The 12,043-nt window shown below is 49.4% G+C and overlaps 1 protein-coding gene across 1 annotated transcript in view; it reads right to left on the minus strand.

The window, feature by feature from the left end:
• The window catches only part of LOC128946684 (zinc finger protein 883-like), a 126,939-nt gene that overhangs the window by 100,748 nt on the left and 14,148 nt on the right, over positions 1-12,043 (minus strand). The window lies entirely within an intron of this gene.

The raw sequence follows: 12,043 nt of genomic DNA on the forward strand, positions 1-12,043 counted from the left end.
TAAAAGTCATTGGCCATCTGTGCTTCACAAAAACCTCCCAAACACTAAGGTTCAGCCCTAGAAAAGGTCCCCGTCCCTGGTCGCTCCCCTGTGGTGTTCGGGGTTCCCCCCTGTCCCAGCTGCTGGGGTCACGGGGCCTTGCATTGGGGGTCCCCCTTATCCTCAGTGCCCACCCTGTCAGGGTGCTGGCAGTCCTAGCAATGCCAAAAGCTCCCCCCTCTTGGCTCTCCCCATTTCGGGATGCCGGGGCTGTTTGGGTCAGAAGGAGCCAAAGGCCACGTGCCTTGGGGGCTGTGCCTCTTTCCTGCAGGGGCTGATGGCAGGAGCACCTGGAGCAACTACTGGCACACTTGGTCTCTGTCAGATGATGTTGCTCCTTCCTGAAATGAATTTTTCTCATGGAAGGCATTGGCAGTAGCACCAGAGCACCATCCATTGCTGAGTTTCCCAGGGCAATTAGATTGCAAAGTTAACAGTCTGAAATTTCCTTGTGCTTTTCTCACTCTCTTTCCCACATTCTGGAAAAAATGGCATCTGCCCAGCCTCTGCTATTTTCAGCTTCAGTTGCTGCATGTCTTGCTCTGGCAGCTCATGTCCAAACAAAACTATGTCTCTGCTGAGCACAGCAATGAGCGGCCACAAAGTGGCAAGTTCCCCAGTGAACATCAAGGCAGAGACGTGGGAGTGCGGAGGATAAGGACAACTCTGGGAGGAGAAGCTCTTCTGTGTCTCTGATGATGGTGCCCACACCCTGAAGCAGCAGCCAAGAGAAGTGCTGGAAGCAGACGGGCGCAGTTTTGGACAGTACAATATCAAAAGATATGAAACCGTTAGCCAGAATGCAAAGGAGGACGGCAAGGATGGAGTGTGGCCTGGAGGGGAAGCCCTAGATGCAGCTGAGGCCACTTTGTTCAGCCTGGAGGAGAGTAAAGGGTGTCATTGTGGTCTTCAACATCCTCCGGAGAGGAATCAGAGGGGCTGCTGCAGCTCTCGTCACTGTTGGGACCAGTGATAAGACTGGAGAAAAGGGCAGGGAGCTGGGACAGGGCAAGTTTCATTTCCATGTCAGATCAAAGTTTTTCACCCAGAGCACAGTCAGGCACTGGGACGGGTTCCCCATTGACGCAGCCCAGCGGAGCCCGGGCTGGCTCTTGGGAAAACTGCGGCGCTGCGCCAGGAGTGGGGAATGGCCAAGGCTTGGGTCCTGCCCGCGACTGACCCTGGTGAGCCACTGCTTAGTGGTTCAGGATCTCCTAACTGCAGCACGGAGCAGGCCAAAGAGAAGGAGGAGGCTCCTCGATTGTGAGGTTCCACAGGCCAAGGTTTATTCCAAGGGAAGGATTCAGCAGCAAAGAGCCGCCAGCACTTCTGTGCACGGGATTTTATCGGGATACAACTGAGGGGGTGGATACAAACGATTGAGCAATAAGGAATCTGCAGGGGAGGAGTGAGGGGATTCCATCAATTGCTTGAGACTAATTAGGACAGATGGGAGGAGAGGGTAGGTCACATGGGCCAGCGGGACTTCCAGCAATGGAGGAATTCCAAAGGGGTGGTGCAGTCAGGGATTGGTCCAAGGCAAAAGTGACAGGGAAGGTTCAGGAATAAAGAGCTGGATTATCTTGAGAGGCAGGGAAGGAGCTGGAACAAAGAGTGGGGAATGGCAGTAGAGACAGCTTTGAGGGAGGGCAAAACCTAGGGGTAAACCAAACTGGGGAAAATACGGGGTACATGAAAACAAACCATTGTACGATAACTGATAAATAAACACCAACTGGAACACCCCAGGGAAATGGTCACAGCACCAAGCCCGTCTGAGTTTGAGAAGTGTTCGAAGAACATTGAGCAGTCACGCAAGCTTTTAGACACTACATCAAAAGTAGAAAGTGTATGATAGTCAAGAGAGGGAAAAAGAAAAAGAGCTCCCTGCAGCCATGGTGGCAGCTCTGGATCAGCACCAGGGAGAGGACGGATGTAGGCGTGGTTGAAGCAGAGGCAGGGGCGAAAAGAGCAGAGGCAGAGGAGGTTCAAAGCAGCCACAGACCAAGCTGGGGCCAAATCAATGTGCATCTTGTAAGAAATCAGGACACTGGAAATAGGGCCAGTGCCCAGAGTTAGCAGACAAAGTACACAAAACTCTTGCAGCCACTCTAGATTATAAGAAATGACCGAGACTGGCAGTTCTTACCCTAGCAGGCCACTGTTTAAAATACAGCTAAAGAATGAGGAAGAAGTTGAAAGCTGAAATGTGGAGACACATTTTCACTCTTGACTCAAGCACTGATACCCAAAAGTGAAAACTATCTTCAAGCAATAGGAGCAACTATAGGGCAGCCAGAAAATGCATTCTTCCTGAAACCACTTTGATGTAAAATCAAGAAGAAAATGGGAATACATCAGTTTCTTTATTTACCAAACTCACCCAAATCTGTCCTATGCAGGGAGTTGCTTGAAAATTTAGAAGCAACAGTGCCGTTTAGAAAAAGAAAACTTCAAAGGAAGGTACCTGAAGACAAATGAGCGGTTTTAGCAGTAGGACTGACAATTGACACCAGACCAACAAATAAGAATAACTAGTCAGAGCAAGTATTGAATCAGGTGTACCCAAGAGTATGGGATACTGATAGCCCAGGAAAATCAAAACCAGCAGACCCTATGAAAATTGAGCTACAGACAAGAGTTAGGGCAGTAGTCAGAAAGCAATACCCTTGAAGATTAGAAGCTAGGAAAGGAATAGAGCCAACAGTCAATTAAATCCCTGACATCAGGACTATTGGAAGAATAGCAGTCAAAGTTTAACACTGCTAGATCAGCAATAAAGAAACCTAATGGAACTCAGAGACTAGTGCCAGATTTCCAGGCAATTAATGGTTTATACCTTACTAGCTTACTAGCTAAGCTTGGAGATGATTTTATTTGATGCGGGGAATGTCCATGGGCAGGTGCTGTCGAGAGCCTTTCCCTCTTGGTCTGAGAGACCAGCTCCCTCAGCCCACCTTGCTCCCAGGCCTGGAGGTTGTAACGTGCGCTTGACCGGCAGCCGAAGGAGGGCTCTTGACACCGTGCCTGATGCAACAGGGTTTATTGAAGGTAGGTCAGAGGGTGCAGGTTGGGTGAGGGTGAGAAGAGGGACAGGAAGAGGCAGGAGCACAAGCACTGTAACATGACACATAAGGCACCTGCAAGCTGCTTGGGAAGCCTCAAGTCTGCTCGGTGAGCCACATGTGCCCTCAGCATTGGGACAGCCACCTTTCCCCCAGTGAGCCTCACATCCCAGGGTCAGCAAATCAAGAGGCACCAGGCATGCTGTAGGTGACTCAGAGCTAGTGCAGTGGGTGATGGTGGCCAGGGGCCAGAAGCAGGCAGAAAGCCAACGGGGCTGGGGAAAAGGCTCTGCTCTGCTTACAGTGTGGGCTGAGGGCTGGGAGAGCTCCATTTCCCCCTTGAGATGTTAGAGACAGGGCCTTTCACCCTCCTGATAGGGCTGCCCCTGGCTGCAGGCAGCCAAAGGAGTGCGATGACACAAGGCCGAGAGCAGCAAAGCAAAGAGCCAGCCGTGCACAGCACAGGGAGGTGGCCCAGTGCAAAGCCAGCGTGGCACCCTGAAGGTGCCTGCTGCACTCTCATGTGTCCCTGGCCTGGGCAGAACAGGAATGTCCGTGGTCCAAGAGGGCCTTTCTGTGGCCCCTGTGGGCTCAAAGCTGCTGCTCTTCTGGCTCCATGGAGCCTAAAGCCACAGAGCTCGTCCTCCCCCACAGCAAGAGGAACAAGACTTGGATATCAGGCAGTAGAGCTCAATGCCTAAGGCTGAGGGGTGGGAGGCTCCAGTCTGGAGCACTGGGAGGGCACACCCCCAGCCCCACAACAGCTGGCCTCACAGCCCTGAAAGGCCAGGACCAGGGTTCCACGCCTGATTCCAGGGGGTCCCTCCAACCGGCCACCGACCTGGAAGAGCCAGAGCAGCCAGCTGTCGGGATCAAGGCGGCTGCCAGGGGGCTGCTTATGGCCTCTGCCAACCAATTGCTCAGGGCTTAGCAGTGCCTCAGCCCCTCAGGGTCTCCCCCAGCCTGGCCAAGCTTGCCGGCAGCAGCGCCACAGCCCCACAGCAGCTCCAGAGAAGCCCCATCCAGAGGCACTTGGGAGCCCTCAGCACTGCAGCCAGCAGCAGATGGGCAGGAGGACACCGATGGCCCTTCCTGTCCGGCACAGGGCTTGTGGCCATCTCCAGGCACCGCTCTGGCAGGTGTGGAGGATTTTATTAAGAGTTGGTTAGCTGAGAAAGGCCATACTGACATAATGCCACTGGTTAAGCTGAAAGAGGGAGATCAGCAGTCTCTGATTCAGTGACTGCTGACAAGCAAGAATGCCGGATGGCCTTGCTGCAACATGAGGAAAGGGAGGTGAGATTAGTCCTGAATATCTGCAGAATGTAACAGAAGAATAAGCACAAGAATGTAGAAGTAGGTGTAGTTGCTGATATGTAACTAACCAATCCTGAGCTCAACTTTTGCAATATGTATGAAGCTTATTAAGAACTGTATTTAACCCGCCGTATTCGATCAATAAATGGGACTTGGATGAACCAACTGGTGTCTGGGTCTCCTTCCTCCGACAAATGGTGGAGAATGCGGGCAAAGGCACTCTGAACGTTCGCTCTCTTGGATTATAAATTCGCCACAGTCGAGGAAGTTGGGTGAGAGTCCTTGCAGCCGGGACGGTGCCGGATTTTAAAAGCACCCTTGAGGATTACAAAAGGTATCTCAAGTCTCTACGTGTCGCCAAGAGCCTGGAAGGCTGCAACAGCGCGCGCTGATATATAGGTATGGATAGGCAAGCGACATACGATCCCTTCTCCTCATATTTAGAAAGACGAGGAGTAAAAGGGATAGATTTAAAAAAGGAATTACCAGGGTTATTAGCTTATGGTTATTCTAAAGCAATTTTTGCTAATTCATATACAGTTCATGAGATAGTAGAGTGGAAAAAGTTTGGGGATATCCTGTGGGATACAGTGTTAGATGATGATAAGTCAGCAAAGAAATTTGGCAAGTTATGGCGGGTGGTGTATAATACGTTACTTCAGCAGGTCTCTGAGAGAAAGGCAGCAGAAAGGGCGACAGAAGCTCATAAGAGGAATATAGGGTATGGTCGTGAGGATGATCCCTTAGCACCTTCTGTAACTCAGATACTTATGCTTAAGGGTCCCCAGCAAAATGGTGTGGAAAATTTTCCCTTAGATACAGTGGAATCATCTGCACCCTTCCTGTCAGAGGGGGAGGTCGAGTTGGATGGTGGAGGTAAGAGCAAGCCAGCTTTGCCTCCGCCGCCAGCTTCAGGCAGGTCGGATGGTGGGGGTGGGAGCAAGCCAGCTTCGCCTCCGCCGCCACCTTTGCCTCCGCCGCTTCCCTCGAGCGGGCCGGCTCCCGGGGGACCACTTCCCCCGCACGAGTCGACTCCGGTTTCACTGTCAGCTCCAGCAGCGGGGGGGCCGCTGCCCTCGGGCGAGCCGGCCTCAGCGGGGGGGCCGCTTTCCCCGCGCAAGTCGGCTCCGGCTCCACCGCCTTCCCCGTGCAAGAGCTCGGTCTCGGTACCGAAGTGCCAGCAGCATAGCACCCTTAAAGAGTCAGATCCCATCCCGGGGGCACACAGTGACCTATGGGGGGAGATGACTAAACAGAGGAGGGAAGCTTGGGCTGCTGTGGCAAAAGAAGTAATGCAAATGGGGGATGGCGAGGCGGTGGAAATAGTTTCTAATCTTGCATGTCCGGTCACATACACACCACAGTAGGATGCACAGGGGAACCTTACGCATAAGTATCTGAGTTACAGAAGGTGCTAAGGGATCATCCTCACGACCATACCCTATATTCCTCTTATGAGCTTCTGTCGCCCTTTCTGCTGCCTTTCTCTCAGAGACCTGCTGAAGTAACGTATTATACACCACCCGCCATAACTTGCCAAATTTCTTTGCTGACTTATCATCATCTAACACTGTATCCCACAGGATATCCCCAAACTTTTTCCACTCTACTATCTCATGAACTGTATATGAATTAGCAAAAATTGCTTTAGAATAACCATAAGCTAATAACCCTGGTAATTCCTTTTTTAAATCTATCCCTTTTACTCCTCGTCTTTCTAAATATGAGGAGAAGGGATCGTATGTCGCTTGCCTATCCATACCTATATATCAGCGTGCGCTGTTGCAGCCTTCCAGGCTCTCGGCGACACGTAGAGACTTGAGATACCTTTTGTAATCCTCAAGGGTGCTTTTAAAATCCGGCACCGTCCCGGCTGCAAGGACTCTCACCCAACTTCCTCGACTGTGGCGAATTTATAATCCAAGAGAGCGAACGTTCAGAGTGCCTTTGCCCGCATTCTCCACCATTTGTCGGAGGAAGGAGACCCAGACACCAGTTGGTTCATCCAAGTCCCATTTATTGATCGAATACGGCGGGTTAAATACAGTTCTTAATAAGCTTCATACATATTGCAAAAGTTGAGCTCAGGATTGGTTAGTTACATATCAGCAACTACACCTACTTCTACATTCTTGTGCTTATTCTTCTGTTACATTCTGCAGATATTCAGGACTAATCTCACCTCCCTTTCCTCATGTTGCAGCAAGGCCATCCGGCATTCTTGCTTGTCAGCAGTCACTGAATCAGAGACTGCTGATCTCCCTCTTTCAGCTTAACCAGTGGCATTATGTCAGTATGGCCTTTCTCAGCTAACCAACTCTTAATAAAATCCTCCACAGGCAGGGATTCCTGAACACTCCCAGGACCCCAAAATGCTCCCCAACATCTCTGTACAGCCCTCCGGAAGCTCTGCAAACCCTCCAGGACATCCAAGTGCCATCCCAATTTTCCTCAAAGCCCACTCTGGATGGCCCTGGAGCAGAACCAAGACCCTCTATATTCTCCTAGATTGCCCAGCCAAGGTCACTGTGGGCTCAGTTTCCCCGAGCTCAGGGGACCTGGGTGCTGCCCATCTCTTTCCCCACTCTGAGGGCTTTTCCTCACTCCAGAACCCCCATCCCCTCCATTGTCACTCACTCTGTGGTGCCACCAGTGACAGCCCCTGATGACAGCCATGAGCAGGAGCAGGGACAGGAGGGTCCTGCCAATATTCACAGCCACTGCTGGGGACACAGGGGACACACCCTGGACCCTGGGAGTCCTGAACATCCCGGCGACCCTGCGTGACCCCACCTGTGACACAGGGTGAGCCAGGTGTCACCTCCAGGACCACCTAAGTCGTGAGTGCCTTGAACACGTAGTGCCTGTCCTGTCCCAGCAGGTTGGTGGCCATGCACTGGTAGGTGCCTGAATGTCTCACATCGATGTCCCCAAGCTCCAGGAGGGGACCCCAAGCCACCTCCTGCCCCTTGTGCAGCCACGTGACAAGTGCTGAGCCCACCTGCATTGAGCAGTGCAGGGTCACGGCATCACCTGCATGCACCTGGTGTGCCAGGGGACCAGGGGCGATGGTGGCATTGGCCATGGGCACTGCGGGGACAGAGACAGAGCTGAGGGCACTGGGCAAGGTGGAATAGGGGTGCTGTGGGTGGAGTCACCCCCAGCCTGAGGGTTCTGCTCACCCAGGACGGTGACATTCAGGAGGACACTCAGCCACACTGTCCTGGCATTGGTACTGGCCACTGTCATTGTCCCCAACATGGCGCAGCTCCAGGTGAGGGCCAGTGCCTGGCAGTGCCCCTGAGCCCTCCTGGTCCCAGGACGACAGAGGACCTGTCCCAGCAGCCACCACACAGCTCAGCACCAGGCGGTCCTTGAGTGCCACCTGTGCCCCTGGGGGACTGCTCCCACTAGGGGACCCCTGAACGTGGGACCTCTGCAGGAGGGGGGGACAGCAGGAGACAGTGAGGGACCTGGGGGGCTGTCAGGGAGGGGCAGGGGAACCCCAGTGAGGGCGAGGGGGCGCAGAGATGAGGGGTATGGAAAGGAACCCTGAAGAAGGATGGGGGTTCAGGGAGAGGACACTTGGAGAAGAAGAGGGGGGACCTCAGGAAGGGTTTGGTTTGGGGCACTGCGGGGGTGTCGCTATAGAGCACGACAGAGCAGAAAACACCACAACTCCATCAGAAGGATGTAAAAGAGAGATTTATTATAATTTTTTATAGTTTTTCAAGATATTTACATTTACTTAAAGGATTCATTCAGTGCCCATTGGTCATAAGAGAGAAACTAAGTTCTCAGTAGGTGTACAAGGAGCCACGTCATTCTGTGAGCCAGCTAGAGTCCGTATCTTTTAACTTTCTCTCCTTCATCATGTCTCCGTGGTGACAGTCTCGGTGTCTTCCTCGGGAGAGATACGGGGCTTTCCTTATCTTTAGGAAGCCTTTACTGATGCACAAGAACAGCACAAAATGCCTTTCCTACAATTCCCTCTTTTTGTATTTGACCCAGAAACACAACTGCTAAGGACTTTTGCAGGGTCCTTGCAATAATCCAAGCAGACAGAGGATCCATTCTTCATTCACTTACAGATAACCAACTTCTTCCAACTCCACAACACACACCCTCACAATCCTAACATTCATATACAAACAAGGCCCATAAAAACAGATCTTCAAATACCATTATAGACCTCACAATTTTCAGATGACACATTTGTAGCAGAATGACACCTTCACCTCTAATCAAATAACTTTCTCCCACACAGAATCAGAGACCAAGTCATCTGCCTAGTCACCACTTAGAACCAAGTAGCATCCACTTAACTTTACAACTGGTTGCTGCTCTCATAACCAACCTAGTTGCTCGAAGTCTGGACTTCAGCTACTAATTCAACCCTTATGCAAAGGCAACATTTCTCCCTGAGGTACATCAAATTCCCCTATTTGTGGAACTGTGTGTGCCCTGCAAAAGGAAATGGTACAAGACACATTTCTCAGTGCTACCAACGTCTCTATAAGAGAATTCAAAGAAAAGAAGCAAAAGTAACATCCATTACCTTAAATTTCTGATTTTCAGCGTAAGCCTGTAACTCCCTTTACTCTGTCTTGAATTACCATCTTTACCATACATTCCTTGAGGGTCCATGCTTCCATCCACCTAATAATCAACGCAATTACCTACTCATTTTGCTTCTGCTGTAGAACTACCCATCCTGTCCTTTTCTTTGTGCTCCAAATAAGGTTTAACGAAATGGACAGAGACACAACGAGGTCCATTTTCTGTTAAAATGCATGCATATCCTCTTCCCCATGTTACTAATTCCACTGGGCCAGTCCACCTTTCTGTGATTAAGTCTTTTACCCATACCTTAATACCTTTCTTAAATCTTGGCTGTTTTGAATTCAAAGACAGAAAATGATAGAATATAGGAGACACATGTAAGTCAGGTAAAGGATGCAGAAAGTTTAAGACATAAATGGCTTTGTCTAATCTCACTTGAGGCGATTCCCTTTGCATTCCCCATTTTTGTTTTTGTACCTAGCACTTCAACACACCATGATCACGTCCAATAATTGCTTGGCCTGTTGAGGCATGAGGAATACCAGTGGAATGATCAACACCCCAGGCACAAAAAACCACCTGGAATTTCTTTGAAACATATGCCGGGCCGTTATCCATCTTTACATGTGATGGAACAACAAAGATGGAAAAGGTGTGGCGAAAATGATAAATAACATCCTGAGCTGTTTCACCTGCCAATGCTGAGGCAACCATGGCATGAGAAAAGGTGTCAGTTGTAACATGAACATACTTTGACAGCCAAATTCAGGCATTTTTGTAACATCTGTGTGCCATTCTTGCAAAGGGAATAAGCCTCTAGGATTAATACCATAATATTGTGAAACATGAGATGTATGACGATGAGGGCAAGAAGAAATAATTGACTTTGCTTCACTATGTGATAATTTAAATTGCTGCTTTAGTGTCTGAGCACCGTGATGAAAAATTTGGTGAGATAGAACAGCTTGCTATAACACATTAGGCACCATTTTTACTGCTGAGGCAGCCACAAGCGAATCCACATAGGTGTTACCTTCAACAAAGAATCCAGGTAGTGATGTATGGCTACAAATATGCATAATAAAATAAGAATGCTTTTAATTATGAATAACAGTCCGCAATTTCAACAACATAACAAATAATGGTTTCTCCTTTACATTATACAACACAGCTTGATCCAACTGTATTACTAAGTTAGCATCATGAACAGAATCAGTAACTATATTTACAGAAGTAGGAAATAAGGTAAAGGCTAAGAGTATGGCACAAAGTTCAATTAATTGAGGAGACTCTTGTTGAACCATTACTTCGTATTCCTAGTGGTCATCTTTCTTCCAGGCTACAGCAGCTTTTCCAGTTCTTCTTGATCCATCTGTAAAAACTGTCACAGCTAAAAACTGTCACAGCTTCCCCTGGCACAGAAGAGCAAAGTTGTTTCCCCTGAAAAGGAATCCTCTTAGTGAAATTCAAAATAGGATGAGAAGGTGTGCTGGTTTGATGGGGAAATGGGAATTCTGGGATGCTGTAGTCAAACCAATGGGTGCTCAGATTTTAATATTGGCACCTGATGTAGCCAGTGAGGTTTGGACACACCTCTGAGAACGCACAGGAGTTAAAAACCAGAGCTGCGGCCCTGGGAAGCTCTCTTGAGACTCGAGGGAAAGAAGTCAGATCTCCCTCCGCCGTCCAGCTGCTGCTGCTGGGTGGGGGAGAGGCAGCCATGTGGTAGGCCTGGGCCTGGACAGAGATGGGGGGGTGAGGAGGCCCTTGAGGATGGAAGGGTGGAGGAGCACCAAGAGCCATTGGGCAGCCCCTCCCCCCCCCCTTCCCCAGGAGAGAGAGAGAGGGAGAGCTGGCATCTGAATTTGATAGCGGCCGGCCCAGAAGGAGAAGAGAGGGAAGCAGGTGCCCGGCCAGAGCAGCGTGGGAGTTCCGGAGCTCTAAGACAAGCATAGACTGAAATTTTTAACCCTTTTCTTGCATGATTGAGACCTTGCAAATGCTGATCCTCCTGAAGCTGAATGAGAAGAGAGATAAGCGATGAGATAAGGGATTAGCCACGAAGAAAGTAGAGAAGACTCTTGAGTGAGGGGAGAGATGATAGAGTAGCCTTTTGGCTGGACTTTTCTTGTGTAGCCATAGACTGAACCATTTTTTTTCCTGTGACATAGAGACTGCATTTAGGGGGAGGCAGTGCCTCAGAACCAGGAGGGTTCAGTGTGGGCACCCCTCAGCCCCAGGGGGTGAAAAAACTAGAGGGGACAGATGTCCCGAAGGAAAGACTGTGCCTTTTTTAGAGTGAAACAAGGCATCCTTGAAAGACAACCCTAGAAGCAGTTCTGGTCCATGCACAGTAGTGAAAGCACTAAGCATAGAAGGAAGGTGTCACAATAGCAAAGAACTTTCCAAGCAGTGCTGAGTGACATAGAAACACACGAAGTTTCAACGTGTTTCCAGGAGAAGCCTATAGTGCAAGAAGGACTCCTCTCCTCTTCATGAACTGAGGATTGAGTATTCTAAAGAGTGGTGCCAGACTGAGAGTTAGTGATTTAGGAGAATGTATTGAATTGAGAAATTTGGTGGCGGGGAGGAGAAAAACGCTTTTGTAAGGTTTTCATTTTCCTTGTATTTTTTTTTTCTTCTTTTCTTGTAGTTTAGTTAATAAAGTTTTCTTTATTTCTAAGCAAGAGCCTGCTTTGCTTATTCCTAGTCACATCTCACAGCAGACACCAGAGAGAAGGTATTCTCATAGAGGCACTAGCATTGTGTCAGAGTCCAACCATGACAGAAGGTAAATTATATACTATTTGACCTGTAAAGGAAGATAAAGCAGATTGTAGCTCATGATTGTTTTGAAAACACCACTCAAAATACCATTGTTGTACTGGGATGACAATAGTTACAGGATCACGGCCTAAGGTGTCATGGCAGCGTCTGCGACCTTTGATAATGATGTCTGCAAAAAGTTTGTACAGACCTGGAGCTGTTTTTCAGGATCTGAAAGATAAAAATATCCAGTCCCAAATACATGCAATTTTTCTTCCCTTTTATCATTCTGT

The sequence above is a fragment of the Melozone crissalis genome, unplaced genomic scaffold (genome assembly GCF_028551555.1).
Source record: "Melozone crissalis strain CALT ecotype California unplaced genomic scaffold, PUWL_Pcris_2 ptg000082l_1, whole genome shotgun sequence".
In the NCBI taxonomy this organism is placed as follows: Eukaryota; Metazoa; Chordata; class Aves; order Passeriformes; family Passerellidae; genus Melozone; species Melozone crissalis.